Here is a 19,230-nt window from a genome sequence, read left to right as displayed (position 1 = left end):
GGTTGCATTTTATTATTAATTATTGGGGTTTGCCTCAGAGTCGTAGCGATATTGTGCATCTGCTAGCTTGGATCTTCAACCAATAGCCCTTTTGTATAACTTATTGTGATGTAATAATGCTTTTGTCAACTTGTTACTTTTATTGCTTAGCATACATAGATGCATATACTTGAGTAAGGTTATCTCCTACAGGACACAATATAAAGTAGAATTTTGATAGAGTAGTAGAAGAGAAACAGCAATGATAAAACAATAATAATCTAGAATTAATAATGGGTAATGCCAGCTATGTAAGGAAGGAAAGGAAAACAATAATGATAAGATAATGAATGGTAAGACTGATTTTTTAGTTTTGTTTACTGCAATCAATGCTCAAGATGAGATTCACACAATGATAGACTCAGATCACAGTCAAAATTCAACCATCCATCCACCAGATGTCCTTGCTGTTGGAGCTGTAAGAACCACGTTTAGAACCATCGCATGAATATACTTGATTTTTCTTGGGTTTACTACAATCTATTATCAGTGTTTCCATATAAATGTATATGGCGTCAAGCAATCTCCTCATATGAGCAGGAGTATGAAATACACATTATATGTGAGTATTAAAATGTGCTTATTGAATATACTATGAAGAATCTTTAGGATACATGCTTAAAGATGTGTGATCATTATACTAGGCTCTCTCCATAATTCACTTGTAATTTCACATATCCTTCAATCTATTATAAGCTTCGTATATGAATAATGATCAATATGATTTGAATTGAGGGAAAAAATGAGAACTGAATGTTAGAGTGGCTTGTAGGCAATGTAACCCCATCATATAAAATCGCTCAGTTTCTTCTGCTCAATCAATGCTGCTTGCGATCCACAAGGATCTTCTCACCATTTCAAACGCAAAAAATATCTGAATCATACTTAGTACATGAGTAGCTGCATCAAAGTGGGCATACTTTCACATTATTATGGTTTAAATTGAGTACAATTATTTTAAGTACAATCTATCATTTTTTAGATTTTTGAATTTTTTACAGATTTTTTGACTGGGGGCTCATTTATTAATTAAAATTACAACTCATATTTTTTTCTGAATTAATTAAGGTATTTATTATTGCTCTTGCCAACCACACAGTATGCAATCGAGCCCCTTCCTCTCTTTACTTCTCTTGGTAGGACCTTCCGCAAGAAGCTCAGGGATGCCACTCAGTAGAGTGCTTCGGCCTGTCGACTCTGCGTACGCATCACTCCCTGCCGAAGGATGGCCCCCGCCACTAGCGTATTGCATGGATCACTAGAGGCAAGAGCGCTCGCCCTCTCACCTGATTGTTGTATCCGCTGCGCACCGCCATGGTGAGACCTAATGAAGGTGGGAAGAGCTCTGCAGACTCCATGCACCACCACTGTGGCAGGGGTCCAGCATGCTGCCGGCACGAATGAACTTCTCTGGGCACTTCTTAGGTATCACTCATGTATTTTTTCTTTTGTTGCTCCCTGGGTGTGGGCGAGCATGGTCCGTGTAAGTCGGACATTTATGCTCGCTCCACGCATGTAAACGCCGATGAACAATTTACTTAATAAATAAAAACCCCTGGGATGGCGTCTAGAGCACAGATGGATCGGTCTGCGGGCACAATCTTGGGGTTGGCTATACCCGGCACCGTGTTTTTTGCCCAAAAAAAATTAAGGCATTTATTAAATTGTATATATTTTTTGTATATTTCCCGAATTCTATGATGAGTGATTCATAGAGAAATTAAAATTTTTATTTGGAATATCTTTGCAATAAATTTATAGAAATTCTAAATTCTAAAGGAAGAAGACTTCCGAAATTATGAAATAGAAAAATCTGTTACTTCCTTGAGAGACAGAATCAGTCCTAGCTCCTTTTAGTATAAAGTACCTTATTCTGCATGAGCTTAGTGTGCATATCCCAAAAAAATGATAGTTTAAATAGTTTGATTGGGATTTAATTTTGTCTTGGCACATGTTGCCTTCTATGTGACCATTTTTTTCAATGATGGATACATCCAATCGTTGGAATATGCATCATTTTGGCATTGTGATTTCATAATCACTTAATAATCGAATATTGTTTTTTATTGAAAGGTAAAAGGGACTCATGACAAGATGAAAAAAAGTGTTCTTAGAATTTAATCTGGCAAGATGAAAAAAAAATTCTTACAATTGAATCAAAGTAATTAGCACATGTTGAGCAATTTTTCACTCGTAAGAAATTTCTGAAAATTTTCTCTCTAGATCTGGAATTTGGTTGTTACAAAACTTTTTCTCCATTATCTCCCTAAAATTTTGTTTAAAAAGTCTTCAATTCCTATTTCCAATTCAGCATTCCATTTTAATTTTTGAGCAAAAATTAAAATCTACGTAATCCTAAAAAGGTTCATTTAAATTTTAATTTATTGATTGATTTTATTGAACATATTTAATAAAAAGTTAAGCTGATACTTGGTTGAATAACTTCTTGGGTTTTGGGGCTATGACTGAGATGAAATCTAAACGATTCATGTCGCGAAAGACTCTGAACGTAATGATAATGTCAATGTAAAACCTATGATTAAATCACATGTACAGATTGGATCCATGGTTTATTAGTTCTTAGAACAATACATCTTGAGTTGTTCATGTGTGTAGAATGTCTAACCTCATCCTTCATGGTGATGATCCCTGTTATTTCTCTACGGACAATGTTACATTGTTCCCATCAAATGAGTGGAGAGGACCTAAGGGGAGAGGGTACTGGGTTCTATGGCTTTGATCTGGATGAAACACAAATAATTCCAATGGCAGAAGATTTCAAATCAAATCAAAATGCATCAACAAAACTAATGATCAAATCACCTCAGAAGGGGTAAAATATGTGATTTCTTGGATCCTAAAGTGAGACATGTTTAACAGATCAATGTTTCAGACTCTATATGTATACATGCTTCCCCTGGGATGTTGAATCTCATACACCTTGACAAGCTCCGTTCATGGTCCATCATCGTTGTTACGCCTTCTTGATCACATCAGGAATGGATAAGAGCTATAGGGAGAAGGGAGAAAAAGGGAGAAGATGGAGAAGAGCCCTGAAAAATTCTGGCTTAGGTGAATTTCTTTCAAGGCCTTCCCCTATTTATACTAAATGAAAATTTTTCATAAAACCCCCACACTTTGAAAGTATGATGTCCTAAAAATCATTTGTGTGTGACCCTCGAGGCCCACGTATCAGTCTAGTTGACAACTCCAATGACCCAATAACCTTTAATAAACCATCAAGTTAATCAAGTATAGAATCATATAGATTAATTAATAATGTATCAAATCAACCTAATTGATAGATTGAGTCTCTAGTTCATGGGGAGCCAAGCCACACCTAGACATGGTCGTTCTGTTCTGTTTGTTTAAAACAAATAAAAAAATTGCACAAACGAACCGCATAGGGGTCTATTCAGTGTGATGTTCTTTTTATGTGTGAAAATTCAAACATATGTTCAAACAATTCGCACAAACGAACAAATTCGCACAAAACGAATAAATTCGCATAGCCGGGAAAAATACGCACAATCGAAAAAATTCGCACAAAATGAAAAAATTTGCACAACCAAACAAAATTTGCACAAACGAAAAAATTTGCACAAAACGCACAAATTTGGCACGAAAAGAACATAATTGTTCGGAAATTGCATAAAATGCACTAAATTGCAAAAAATATGATGCATCTACCAAAGTATATCATACTAAGAATATTCTAATTTATTATGACATTATACTAATTCACAACTCACAAGTCACAAAACACCATATTCAGTATAATTCTATTAGTAAAAATCTAACAATCACTGAATCTAGTGATAATGGCATTTATATTTTAATGGCACCTGATATGTGGGGGGTTTATGTCATTGTTGTCACTTAGATTTAGGAAAAACGTTTGGACTATTTTAATGAATTCATTTGGCAATTTAATCAGATGAGGGGATTATACTGAATTCATTTTGGTCATTCATTTCATTTCATTTGGTGACATAACTGAATTCATTTGGTTTTAAAGGAAAGAAATTAATTAATTTAATAGATTTTTGAGAATTAATTACATTAAAATGACTTACATGAAACGGAGTGTACTTCCATATTTTTCTAGAATTTGGTTAGAGGGTGGAACGATTAGATTTCAATAATAATAATAATAATAATATATTTAGGTATTTGTTCAATAATAATATATATTTTTTTAGTTTTCATACCTATGAAAGAAGGTATGATGGGTGTATCGAAACCGTAATGAATTCAAGATGGTGTTTTTGAAATCAAATGTTAGGGTTCCTAGTTTTGTCAGAGAGAGAGCAAGAGAGAAGGAGAGGGAGATGGAGAGGGAGAGGGAGAGAGTGAGTGAAAGAGAGAAGAAGAGGGAGAGGGTGAGGGTGAGTGAGAGAGAGGAAGACAGAGGGAATGAGAGCGACGGTGAGAGTGTGGGACAGAGAATTGGAGAAGGAAAGGGATAGGGAGATAGAGAGACGAAGAGAAAGGGGGGATTAAAGACAGGGAAAGGGAGAATTTGATAGATAGAGAGTACGGGAGAATAAGAGAAAGAGAGAGGGAAAATCAAAGAATTAGAAGGAGAGAGAGAATTGGAGATAGAAAAAGAGAAGATCAGAGAATGATAGAAAGGGAGAAAGAGATAATTAGGGAGAGAGAAAGATGGAGTTAGGGACCACGAGAAAACTAGAGACAGAGTTAGGGAATGAGAGAAAAGTAGAGAGGAGAAAGCGAGGAAAAGAGAGAATCAGATAATTAGAGAGAGAGCGAAAGAGAGAATTAGAGATAGAGAGAATACCAGAGAATGGTAGAGAGGGAAAGAAAGAATTAGAGAGAGATAACGAGAGAATGAGAGGTAGATTACGAGTGAGGGAAGAAGAGAGAATGAGAGAGAGGTCGAAAGAAAAAATTAGAAAGTGGGCAAAATAGAGAATTAGATGAAGAGAATCTTATAGAGATAATTGGGGAACTGGTGAGAGAGAAATAGAGAATTAGAGATAGACAATTGAAGAAATAGATAGAGATAAAATTAGAGATAGAGGAAGAGTAAATCAGAGATTTAGAGAGAGAGAGACAGAGAGATTCAGAGATAGAGATAGAGAAAATCACAAATTTAGAGAGAGCACAATTCTGCAATTTTTCTCATAAGTAATTTTTCTTCAGAGGCCGCAATCTCTCCTCATGGCGGGAAATTTAATTTTTGAAGAAAAATTAAACACTGTGTGGAGAACATTTCCTTGAGTATATATGTATTTTAATCCACCAACTGCAAAACGTGGGGTATGACATAAATTTTTTGAAGAGTAGGACACATTTTTGAAGGAAAATAACTCACTTCAAAATTGAAGTCCCTCTTCTCACCCAAAACTTCAAAATTCTAGTCAGATTTCTGGCTGGGTATTTCTAGCTGCAGAACCAGCTTTCCGCCTCCTGCCCGAGTATGCTCTTTTGGCGATGGTTGAATCCTGAGTCGCGCCCTCAGCTTGATGACCAGCACTCCTGCTCTGCACAGGTAAAGAAAATCTTATAATTGGAGACAGAATTTGAGAGACAAAGAGAATGAGGGAATTAAAGTCAGAGCAACGGAAAATTTGATAGACAGAGAGTAAGGGAGAATGAGAGAGAGAGAGAATCAGAGAAGTAGATGGAGAGAGAGAATTAGAGATAGATAAGGAGAAAAACAGAGAATGATAGAAAGAGATAAAGAGACTATTAGGGTGAGAGGAAGAGAGAATGACCAAGAGATAGAAAGCAAAGATTAGAAAGTGAGCGAAATAGAGAATTACATAAAGAAAATTAGAGAGAGAATTGGGGGACTAGAGAGAGAGATAAAAATAGAGATTTAGAGATAGACAATTGAAGAAATAGAGAGACAGAGAGCGCGAATTAGAGATAGAGGAAGAGAAAATCAGAGATTTAGAGAGAGAGAGGGATTCAGAGATAGAGGAAGAGCAAATCAGAGAACTAGAAAGATAGAGAATTTGAGAGAGAGAGAGTAAATCGGAGAATTAGAGAGTCAGTGAGAAAAATAGAAGAAAAGAGATTTTGAGATAGTGAATTAGTGAGAGGGTGAGAGGAAGAGAGAATTAGACATAGAGCAAGAGAAAATCAGAGAATTAGGGAGAGACCGTAAAAGCGATTCAGAGATAAAAAAAGAGAAATTCGAAGAATGAGAGGAAGAGATGGAAGGAGAAAATTAGAGAGCAACAAACAGAGAAGCAGATAATTAGCAAGGGAGGCAAAGAGAAAAATAGGAAGAGAATCAGATATAGAGATGGGAAATTTAGACGATGAGGGAGAGAAAGAGATAATCAGGGAATTAGAGAGAGACATACAGAATTACAGAGAGCGAAAGAAAGAATAAGAGCGTTATTGAGAAAAAATCAGAGAGAAAGTAAGAGAGAATCAGATAGTTAGAAGGGAACAAGATAGCATCAGAGAATTAGAAAGAAAGGAGAATCAAAGAAACGTACCAAATCCCGACTCCTATTTCCGCCTCCACTTTGACCCTGGTCCGAATCCGGCGCTAGAGATGCGAGTTCGGAGTAGAGCTTCCAAATCGGCCGGGAGAAGTATGATGATTTCAAGCGTGGTGATTCTCCCCGTGATGGTGTCTAAGGGCCATCATCGAGACTCGAGAGAGATGGAGAGAAGAGACGGGATTGAAGAGAAGAGACGGGATCCCGAAAATGAGGGACGGAGGGAGGGAGACTGGGACAGTGGGACTCTGAGAAAGAGAATGAGAATAAAATGTTTTTTTTTAAAAAACCCTTTAAAAAATTCACACAATTCGCACAATGCGAACCGCACAGCCGTCTGTGCGAAGATCTGTTCATTTTCAAGATTGTTTTGTTCGGAAATCCAAACAATTCGCGCAATTCGCTCCAATTGGCACCAACGGAACAGAACAACCATGTCTAGCCACACCTAATGTTATAGAGATACAAATGAGTGTGTATAGACTCTTTCATGGAACCTGTCTAACATTAGTTATCCTGTACGTGTAGTCCCTCATCCACTTGGTGCTCCTACAATTGACTGAAGGGTATGGTCAAATGTGAAACTCTAATCGGTCATCTGAGTTAGTACTGTTGTATTAGGAAATCATTGGAGATCTCTTCTCCAATATTTCCTTGGCTTGGGCAAGGACTACGTCACATTGTCTTCCTTGAGATGTATGCACTTATTGAGGGTGTAAAATCCCATTTTGATGGCTCAACCATCTTCATTAACTTCCTGCTTCACCTGAGCTAAGACAGTTTGAAATTCCATAAATGGGAATTCATCAGTCATAATAAAAAAATAATCATTTGTCCACATGACATTTTTGGTGTCTTAGGTCGAGGACTAGTAATAGAACAATGATGTGAATCAACCTGATTGATATTCTGGCATAATACCATTCTGGGGTTCATACATATCAATTCACTGGACTCTTTTATTAAAGAGCATTCATTAGCTATCAAAAGTATCTCCACATTAATGTCAACAATATTTTCCATACTCATCAATGCGTGGGACTAGATAGTTCTATTTTTTGTGGATACTTTGACTTAGTTATTAAATATACTTTGAATATGAATATTTAAAGATAAGGAGTAAGTATATGTGGTCTTCATATTATGATCTTCATATTCATTCACCAATTTGGGTCATGTATTTATAGATTTCATCATAATAATCACTCATATGTTATAATTAATAGTTTTTATAAATTAAAATAGAATGTGTGATTGGCTTTCCACACATATACATCCATCATAACTATCTGAATGTGGACTAATTTGGTAGACCCAAGGTTGACTCAGTTCATCGAGTTGACTGATCATCACTTTTGATTTGTTAACCAGGTAAATCTGCCTTAGACTCAAACACATGTGCTTATCATTTTCTCCAGTCACGACCACACATATAACATGATAAATGTGCCTCTAATTTTATGCATTTGATATGAATTTAAGGATTTGAGTATTGTTATTATCATGTTATTAAGGCAAGTAAATAGGAAAAAAATTAGAAGAACATTTTTTATCATGTCTTCTCTAGAACTATTTAATGTAATTCAAATTTTAACTCATGCTATACATGCTCTAATCAGCAGGAGAAAACTCTTGAAGATCTTGGTTCAACATGATTGATAAAGATATTTTGAAGTGTTCGTCGTTTTCTAGTAGAAAAAGATGCCTAAACATAGAGAAATTTAAGGTCCCAAATTAAAGAATAGGTGCTGGTGGCTCGTGAAACAAGAGTCAAAACTAAAGGATCCTATATCAAAATATTTATTATCATCCCCATCATTTCCCCTACTTTTCCTTCATTTTGTGGCTCTCTCTCTCTCTCTCTCTCTCTCTCTCTATACACACACATATATGCCCATCCAACGCCAAACAAAGCCACTAATGACAAAACATAAAATTTATATTTATTGGCATTTAAAAAGTAAAAATTAAAACTTTTAAATATTCTTTTTCCTTTAAAATATCAGATAAAAAAATCTGTGAGAGACCCTTTCATTTCTACTCATTTTTTAATAAAACTTAATTCTATAAAACTCTGAAGGGCCAAAAAATATACTTTTGATTTCAAATTATATTAATTTTTTGCAAAATTAGTTCTTACCTTTATGCTTAAATATAAATCCTAAATACTTATATTGATTTAATACAATCGAATTTACGGATATATATATATTACTTTTGAACTTATTTATTTAAATTCCTAGCTTACAAACATTCCAAATTTAATTTTTTATCACCCTAAGCATTTACTTCATACTTAAAATATAAGAGTATTAAAGTGGAAATTTTTACATAAATATTTTAGAGTAAGTCCAAATTACAAATAAGATATAAAATCCCTAAATTGAGTCTTATGGCATTCAAATGTTCTTCTCCACAAATGTCCATGCGATGTAGCCAAGAAGCCCATTTGTTGAGGCCCATTAGAAACTTGTGGCCCAAGAAGGAGATCAATCTAGAAGTAGATAATATATGCATAAAAGTACCTAGAGCCCCACAAAAACTTCTGACAGATTTTCTTTGACATGATCCTCTGAAAGATTCTCTCTAATGGGATCCTTTGACAGATTCGTCTTCTGCTAGAATCTATAGAATATCTCTCCACTAACTTGTCAAAGCTGCAGATCTTCTGCTTAGTCCCATCCAGATCTTCTTGAGCTAAACAAACATCTCCCGAAAGTTTCTACAGACCCCAAAATCTGCATAATATCTCTGCTCAACCCTTTCAGGCTGCTTATCCTCTATTTTAGCTTTCATAGTTTTTCTTCCAATGTTTTGAGTTGTCCTTTCATGTTTACAGTCATTATGGACGACCATGCACTTGTTGTGGCCTATATAAGGCCCCCATGTACCCTTGAAGGATCATTTTTAAGTGTATTATTTTGATTAAACTCTTGTTTCTCCCCTTTGAGTATTCTCTTTGCTGGAGAGTCCTTTAGTGCTTGTGGATTCAAGCACAACCCCATGTAGAGTCAAAGGTTGGAGAAACTAATTCTGTGGATTCAGAATGTAGCTGGTTCGCGTAGAGAAGGCTTGTGCATTCAAGTCTTATTCCTACAAGCTTTGTGTACTAAGGCTGCGTCACCATGCAACCACCATTCTCCATTGATGTCAAGTGCAGCCTTATACTACCAAGAGTGTTGGTAGGTGTGAACTTAATTAGGTTTAATGCATATTAAAATTTTAAAATACCCAATATTGCAAAATATAATAAGTAATTTAAAAAATAAAATAAATATTATGTATCTACTTTAAGATTATTTTCACAAGTATATTTTTGCTTAATTTTACTTAACTTTTAAAAATGTATAAAAATCATTAATATATATATATATTAGACTTAAATTTTAATTTTAATTTAAATAGAGTTAAGTTACTTAATAAAATTTATGTTTGGATTTGAATCTTAATTACTTTGTAGTTATTAGGGAACTATCATCCTTATAAAATATTAGAATCCTCATTTCTGGCTTCCTAGTGGACCCGATATAATAATAGAATTTGTTCAATGCCGAGGTTAACCAATGGTTTTTGAGTGGCACTCAACCATTCACCCACCAATACATTTAGTTACCCTTTCATAAGTATCAACCAACTCAGGACCATCCAATCAGTTTTAAATGTCAATTTTGTCCCGAAACCACTAACTCTCAAAAAAGACTTGTAATTAAATTTGGCATTCTATAAAATAAGGAAATCATATAACTCACTATAGAATTAATACATTTCAAATTATGTATATATATAGATCTTGACATGAGTCTTTAAAATCATTTGTTTTTGCTTTTATATTTGAAGTAAATATTACTTAATACAAGTAATACACTTGGAGTAATAAATAATTTTATTTAACCATGCTATATATAAATTAGGGAGATACATTTTTGGGAGGGAAAAAATATAATTAAACAGATGCATAAAGTTTTTTAATATATTTTTTAAATAACTAAACATAAATGTTTTGAATTTTTAGAGAAAATAATGTGAGATACAAGATAACTAGATTGAGGGAATAATGATCATTTAGTAATATTTGTATTTATTCTTCTGATTCATCAATATTTTAAATATTAGATTCAAAAAATAAAGAAATTAAATACTTAAATCATAATATGATTCTGAAATATCTAAAATAATGGAACTAGGAAATATACCTCTTCTCATGGGAACCGATGTGATTCTGAAATATCTAAAATAATGGAACTAGGAAATATACCTCTTCTCATGGGAACCGATGTGATTATTATCAGAAATGGTGGAATTAAGTATTGTTAGATTCTTCAGGTCTTGATATGAATGAAGAAAACATAACATTTTGCAGTATAAGACTTTAGCGAAATCGTAACGACATCATTAAAATCATTGAAACGAAGACCTAGTGCACAGAACACATCTGTGACTTCTTGGATCCCAGAGTGAGATGAGTCAAGCTACTCAAGTATGCAGCCTCTAGACGTATCCACATAGTCATCGTCACGCCAAATCTCCTCCTTCTTGTTGATGAGTTCCGTTCAATCTCCCCTGTCGTCGTTACGCCATCTCGATTGCATCTGGAGTGGAGATGAGGTGTGGGGAGTGATGGATATTATGTGGCCATCAACCCAATCGCACCACCATGTTTATTTAAGTTCATTGAGTAACATATTTATGTTCATTATTATTCTAGTCTGATGTCTATAATGAAGTCCATGAATACGTGCCATGACATAGTGAATTATGATGAGATCATAATATAATGATCACTAGTTTGTAAACATGTATTCTAAATATTCCTATTCAATGGGTAGTCAAGACGGACATCGAATTATCCAAATAAAATAGAACTAACTGATCCTATGGCTATTAGTGTGGTGACACTAAGGACTGATAGTGGGTGCTCTTTGGAGAAAGAATTTATTGAATTCATTCGTACGAATCCCTGAAATGTATTATACCTAAACATCAATCAGGTTGATTCATGTCACGGTTGTATAAGTGATCCACTGACCTGAGGCACCGAGGACATCTCGTGAATGGACGACTACATTTTGACCATGACTTATGATGGGGGACCATCCAGCTGACACCGAGACGGGACGGGTCCAACCACGCCGGGCTGCTCACGCCGATGGTTGCCACAAGGAGTTTTACTCCGCGTAAGCATCCTCTATCTTCGTATTTTATTTGCTTTTTCTTGTTGTAATTTTCGTTCTTGGATTTTACGGGCTGGGCCGGTGTTTTGAACCTCGCCCATGTTATGTTTTTGCTTGGGGTTCTAATTTGTGTTCCTTTTGCTTGTAACCGTTGAAGAGAGGCCGAACCACGTCTCACGACGGTTCGCCCTCTCCACGACCTCACTTGGAACCTATCCTCATTATATAAGGGGATAGCATGCCCAAGTGAAGGCAGGCAATTGTTGAAGAAAATTCGAAAGTTGTCTCATCGTTCTATCTAGCGTAGATAGGAATTAGAGTGTAGAGAGAAGTGGCTATTCTCGCTCCACGTCGAGACTCCTCCGTGGATTAGAGCCCGCGACTTCATGTCGAGACTACTCCGTGACGTCGTGTTCAACCGTCCTCGTTGGGACTACTCCGAGGCTGAGGGTTAAAGATTCAAGAATCGTCTTCTCGTGGAGCATTAAGGCACTCCGAGGTTGTTTTGAGGATTCAAGAAGGGCCAACGTTGGGGTGTCGTTGCCAGCCATTCCTCGTTGAGACCACTCCGGGAATGTGCCGTCGACGTCGACCACCAAGATCCAGCCATCTTGCCTGCAAGAATCCTCCAACAGATCAAGAAGCCGCCATTTCTCGTGGGCTCTTGGGTGGTTATTCTTCAAGAAACCACCACCCTCTTGGCGTTCTTGATCAACTACCACTCAAGAACGACCAAGATTTCAAGAAACCGCCACCTTCTTGGTATTCTTGATCATCTACCGCACAAGAGGTTCCAAGAATCGACGCAAGCCACCATCCGGAGACGTTCTTGGGGTGGTTACAAGCCAAGAACCCATCCTCCACCCCCGTTGCGCCACCTCCACCGACGCCGGTGCCCACGCCTCACCCACTACATGCGCATCGGAACTCAGGGCCTCCTCGCTCTTTCCCGTTCCGTGCTGAGTCGACCAACAGCACACCGGCTCCTCTCCGTTGTTGTCTCGCCGTCAACGGAATTTCCCATCGCCTTCGGCTTCGTCGAGACATCATTTCTTGCCGTGGACTCCATCAATTCAGGTATCTCCTCGTCTTCCCCATCATATTTTCAGTATCATTAACTGTTGCAGTGCCGTCTCCCGCTATCTCTTCCTCTGCCTTGGATTACTACGATAATTGCTATTGGATAACCACCATGTCGAGAGATAGGACTTCTTTGCGGTAGAAGGTTACTCGTTGATCCTTAGACTTGGGACAACTCAGGACCGTCAAACGCCCCTCACTCGTAGACGTTGTATTTGGTCTTGAAGGGTCATTGGGAGTTTAATCAGAACAATATCTTTCTTAGTGGACGTCATTGATCTTCCCTCCTCATTCGTAGTCGTCTCTTATTGCTCACCCAGGGTTTCTAATCGACATTCATTCCATAAGATTAACTACGAATTCACTCACCATTGCTCTTGTGACGTAATACGAGCCGTCCGATCCCGACACGCTCTTCGTATTACGTCAACTTATGAGCCTCTAATCATCGGTTTCAAAACAAGTCATAACTCATATGTAGTAAGAAGCTTACGGAGATGATTGAGCTTTCAAGATGGGATCATCTATTATCAGTATAAGATAAGATTGACTCAAGGAAGATGATGCAAAAAAATCCCTGGCTAAGGTAGTGAGGATATTGGAGAAGGAGTTCTCCAATAATACCCGTTACACATCAGTATTAATCAAATGATGGATTAGGGTTTGACGATAAACCATACCCTAAGTCATTCAAGAGTCTCACGCGGGTGATGGATTATATATAAGAGTAATTGATGACATTAAAGGTTCCACGAGAGAGTTCAAACACCACTCGGTATCTTCTAGAGCATGACGCGTAGCTTGGCACCCCACGGGCTGGAAACTTAACCTATTAATTGGGTTAAATCAATCTTTAGTTAATTAATCAATATGTTGATATAGTTAATTAATAAGGCTGGCCAATAACTTTTATTAGACCACTAAAGTTGTTAACTAGAATGATACATGGACCTAGAGGGTCACACGTTTAAGGTCATAAGGGCACTAGTAGATATATTTTACTTTCTAGGTTTTTGAAAAAAACCTTAAGTGAAATATAAAGAGGGAAAGGGCTCTCATTTTCAAGCATCCATGCTAGCTAGATTTGAGAGCCCCTCCTTTTCTTCATTCTCTAATTCATTCATCCAAGAAGAGTGTCTTCATGGTGAGAAGATCTTCTAGATTTTTAAGAAGAGTTGAGGAATAAGATATGGAGATCTAACGCCGAGTGATCGCATGGATACTTCTATAGGCCAGACACGTGAACAACTTAAGTACAATCTCGGAGCGGTAAATTCAAGGGTGGAATGAGTTCCCCAAAAGGTATAATCAATGTTTGATTTTAAAAATCGACTATGAATCGATCAACATACTTCCGCATCCATGGAATTGTGTTTTGAATGGACTAACCAAGGCACATGACCCAATAGGGAGAAGGGAGAAGGAAAAGACCCCTGAGTGAACTTCGTTAGGGCCTTCCCCTATTTAAACTTAGTAGGTATTTTTCACAAAACCCCAAAAACTTAAGTATATCTTTTGACATCCAAAAGACCATTTGCGTGTGACCCTCTAAGTCTATATATCAGTCTAGTTAATGGCTCCAATTTCTAATAACTTTATTGGAAATCTAAATTAATTAACTATATCATCATATAAATTAATTAATGCCGGATCGATTTAACCCAATTGATAGGCTAAGTTTCCAACACGTGGGATGCAAAACTACATCTCGTGCTCTTGAAGATACAAAGGAGTGTGTATCGACTCACTCATGGACCTTGTATGCATAGTCCCTCATCCACTTAACGCTCGTAGTACGTTTTAGGGTATGGTCAATTGTTAAACCCTAATCGGTCATCCGAGTTAGTACTAATGCATTTTGAAATCATCGTAGAACTCTTTTCCCAATATTTCACTACCTTGGATAGGGACTTCATTGCATCATCTTCCTTGAGCTGTCACCTCTTATGCTGAGGGTGCTCGATCCTATCTTGACCACTCAATCATCTTCGTAAACTTCTTGATGCACCCAAACTAAGACTATTTAGGATCTCATGATTAGGGACACATAGATCACAATAAAAATACAACTGTTTGTCCACAAGACATCTTTAGTGTCTCGTGTCTAAGGACCACTTATACAATTGTGGCATGAATCAATCTGATTAACAGTTCAGTATAATACCATTCAGGTATTTGTACAGGTCAATTCAGTGAACACTTTCTACTAAATAAAGTTCACTATCTTTCCTTAGTCTCTCTAAACTAATGGCTATGGAACCGGCCATACTTATCATATGAGTGATGCTAGATAGTGGTATTCTATCAGGATAATTTGATGTTCCTGTTGAGTATCCTTTGAATAAGAATGCTTAGAACGCAAGCTTAAAGACTAGTGATCTTCGTATTAAGATCTCATAATAATTCACTAAGTCAGATCATATATTCATGGACTTCATTATAAGCATCACACACGCATTATAATGAATATGTCTTTAAATGAATATGGAACAAAATGTGGAATGTGTGATTGGCTTGTTGACCACATATATTTCCATCAACTATATGCTGTGGGATAAATAGGCCTAAATTATTTATTTTTTACTACAAAGATACTCTATAGTGGAAAATTTTGAATTTCACAAAATAGCTCGCAAAATGAATCTGTGCATTTAGATATCTATATAGGTAATTTAAGTTAAAAGTTTTAGTCAACAGTTTTGAGGATCCAATTTAGTTAATTAAAAGAATATTTTTTAGGAATACAATGGTTTATTTTGTTAAATAAACCAGTGTTAATTATATTTTTTTGGTTAAAGGGGAAAACTTGATTCCAAAGTAAATTTTCTTTAAGTCACAAATCAAAAAAGTGTGCCTCTATTGATAAATCTTTGCCAAAAATTCCAATTTCAATTCACAAAATAGAGTAAAATTATTTAACTTTGTTTTTACATTATTAGGTTTCTGTTAAGTTAAAATATCCATTAAAAATTTTAATCCTAAAACCATGTTAGAAAAATTAGGATTATTTTCTTACACTAAGTCTAAGGTTTCTACAAATATCTTTTTTTAAAAAAGTCATTATTTTGATGGAATTTTTGACACCGGACGTCGTCTAGGACGTTGTCCGGTCAGTACCGAGGTGAAGCTTGGTTGCCTACATAGTGATGTCGGACTGCGTCGTTGACGTCGTCCAACGGATAATTCCCTACGGGAATGTAACTACGAAATGATATGATGCGTCCTACGTGGTTGTATTTGCAGGCTCTAACTCGAGGAGGTGTGTCGAACTCTGAGCTCTAAAGGGAAAGCTGGGTGACGACAGCGTTGGCCTCTTGACCCTCGTTGGAGGGATGACGACGTCTACGGCACCGAACATAATCAATCCGTAGGGGCTCGCACATAATGGACGGGCTCAACCCGTACCTGTAAGACGCTCGAGTTTCGTAGTGTTCTCTCAATTTTCTCTCTCACCTATCTCTAGATTGAGTGCGGTGGAGGCAATCGAATGGTATACTACAAGAGGTAATCTAACAAGCAAGCGGAGGACGACATACCTCGTCGATGAGATGCTCAATGTCACAATCTTCGTCAATTGCAATAGCCGGTACGGATTGCGGGCAGAAAGGAGCCGGAGAGGAGTCTGCGTGGCTCGACTGGCAGTAATGCGCAGCGGAGGCGAGGTCGAGAAGATCTAGAGCAGCGGCCGTAGATGCATGGACTGAGATGGATCGGCAAACACGGTCTTGTTGGTTGGGCCGCGTGAGTCGAACGACCATTCGCCATAGGCTGGTCGAAGTCAGCAGTGGGTGACGTGCCTGGGATGAGAGTCGCGAGTTCGACGCCGGGGAGGCACAGGATTAGGAGCAATGCTGCAGCATTAAGCACCGAAGGGCGGGCGCAGTGATGCAAGGCTTTCTCCCAACGTCTCTACGCGTCAACTGCCAGCTACTCCGAGCAGGATGCGGTCAAACTGCACGGCGGCCTCACGTAGGACGATGGCCAGGGCAATGGCACGACGGTATAGAGTCCATGTGGCGTGGAGCTGACCGAGCGGTGAGCGCCGTGTGGGAGATGTCAAATGTTTCCAGCAGGTCCACGATTTAGTGCTGACCGAACGGTGATTCCCAGCACCGAAGTCGATTCGTCGTCTTCTTGTATTGACTCGACGATCGACAGAAGATGCCAAGACAGGCGCCTTCGTGCAGTTGACCGAATGGGCATGACTTAAGGAGGGGTTAGGCTAGGGTCGAGCGACGTTAACCGTTCGCCTTGGCCGAAGCTGCGAGTAGTCCAGACAGCAGCCATAAGTGCAACGGGCGGCCAAAATCGATGAAAGAAGGGGGGGGGGGATTCGCGGGGTTGATCCAGAAGGAATCGATTCCTCCCCCATGCAGAACCTCTTGAACCCTCTTTTCCCTTCGATCTTCTTCTGGATCCTTTTCTTCTCGGTCCTCTTCTTCTCGTTCCTCTTCTTCTCTCGTTCGTTCTCTCACGGTGAGACCAAGTAACACAAGAAAAAACAATTAAAAAATTATTGGGCAAATACTATGAAAGAGCCCCAACTTTCACTTTTGTAAAGAAAGTAGCCCGAGCTTTCAAATTTGTAAAAAAAATAGCCCGGACGAATGAGACATCGCCACTTGGCGTCCAAATTTTTTCCCACCGCCGGTCAAAGGATGACGCGGATGCCACCGTGGCGCCTAGGTGGACTCCATGGTGGCATCCACGTCACCGCGTGACCGCGGACGACGCCGTGGTCCGTCCGCCCACGCCGCCGCCCGTCTCCTTCTCCCGCCGCCGGCCGAATTCGTCCCCCGCCGCCGCCCGCTTCCGGCCGCCGGCGCCGAGCGTTTCCGGCTGCCGCCGACGCCGCCCGCCGGCGTTCGCCGTCGACGCCGCCCGTCTGCCGCCGCCGACGCCGCCACTCTTCCGCCGCCGTCAACGCCGCCTCTCTTCCTCCGCCGTCGACGCTGCCCCTCTCCGTCCGCCGTCGACGCCGCCTCTCTTCCTCCGCCGTTGACGGCGGCGGCGTTGACGGCGGCGGAAGAGGGGCGGCGTCGGCGGCGGCAGACGGGCGGCGTCGACGGCGGCAGACGGGCGGCGTCGACGGCAGCCGGAAATGTGCGGCGGCGGCGGCCGGAAGCGGGCGGCGGAGGCCGGAAGCGGGCGGCGGCGGGGGACGAATTCGGCCGGCGGCGGGAGAAGGAGACGGGCGGCGGCGTGGGCGGACGGACCACGGCGTCGTCCGCGGTCACGCGGTGACGTGGATGCCACCATGGAGTCCACCTAGGCGCCACGGTGGCATCCGCGTCATCCTTTGACCGGCGGTGGGAAAAAATTTGGACGCCAAGTGGCGATGTCTCATTCGTCCGGGCTATTTTTTTTACAAATTTGAAAGCTCGGGCTACTTTCTTTACAAAAGTGAAAGTTGGGGCTCTTTCATAGTATTTGCCCAAAATTATTACCTGGTCTGTATTCTCTCTAGGGCGCCACCTCTTCCCCTATAAAGGGGGAGTCAAATGGGCCCCAGGAAGGTCCATAAGGGGAGGAGGAGAAATAGTCCATTACGGGGCCTTATATAATTGGCCCCCATTACAACTAAACTAAACAAAAATAAAAACATAAAACGGACGGTTACGGAAAGCACGACGGACACATCACGATACGAAGAAGATGATTAAACAAGATCAAAAACATCAACGAGACTAAACGAAGAAGGAGAAAAGAAACCAAAACTCGACAAAGATACGAGCGTAATTGCACCGGGGATATTTGTAGTATCCCGGTGTCTTCATTGACGCCTTGATGACGAGAATGACGGAGCTGAAGACGACTCCGAGGGAGCAAGCTGGCACACTCCATCAGTTTTATTAGATGGGAAGATACATGGATGGATTAGGAAGGAAAATATGCTAAAATGAAATATTGAATCAGTTCAATCTACCACTATAGAGAAAGGTCAATGGAGATATTGTATTTTTGGACTTAACCGACCTATATTCGGTGGCTTATGATAAATCCTTTCTAAAAATTACTTTAATTGAACCTAGAAATCACTGGCTAGCCTGGTTTGATCTTATGTGCACCAGATTTGTGGGTCATACAATGGAATCCAAATGGTGGACCTTTAGAGTTAAGCAGCATTTTATCCTCCCTTGTTTGATCAATTCTCGCACGTTAAGGCATATCTTAATGTACATTTATGGTTATTTGTAGTATTAATTATCCCATATGATTTTATTTTATAAAGATTGGGATTAACACATTATTCATAATATTACGGAGTATTTATGTATAGAAACTGAGTCAGTTACAGAATGTTGATGGGAGATTTATAATACCCATATGGTAATGGCGGTGGTCCCTGGATCAAGTTCCCACTCCCATCTGCACCAAGAGGAACAAGTCTCCACTACTGGGATTCAGAAGATCCACTTCCATCCATCAAGAAAAGATGGATTTCGGTATGCTTCCTT

The 19,230-nt window shown here is 39.2% G+C and overlaps 1 long non-coding RNA gene across 1 annotated transcript; it reads right to left on the bottom strand.

Moving 5' to 3' along the window:
• Nucleotides 1-10,821: 10,821 nt before the first annotated feature.
• Nucleotides 10,822-17,156, bottom strand: LOC144715369 (uncharacterized). The gene is made up of 2 exons (XR_013584603.1): nt 16,309-17,156; nt 10,822-11,110 (listed from the first exon to the last, which is right to left on the bottom strand). It is a non-coding gene; the product is annotated as an uncharacterized LOC144715369 (long non-coding RNA).
• Nucleotides 17,157-19,230: the final 2,074 nt, after the last annotated feature.

Source organism: Wolffia australiana, chromosome 2 (genome assembly GCF_029677425.1).
Source record: "Wolffia australiana isolate 7733 chromosome 2, ASM2967742v1".
In the NCBI taxonomy this organism is placed as follows: Eukaryota; Viridiplantae; Streptophyta; class Magnoliopsida; order Alismatales; family Araceae; genus Wolffia; species Wolffia australiana.
Note: the sequence above shows the minus strand (reverse complement) of the source record. Positions and strands in the feature narration are given on the sequence as shown.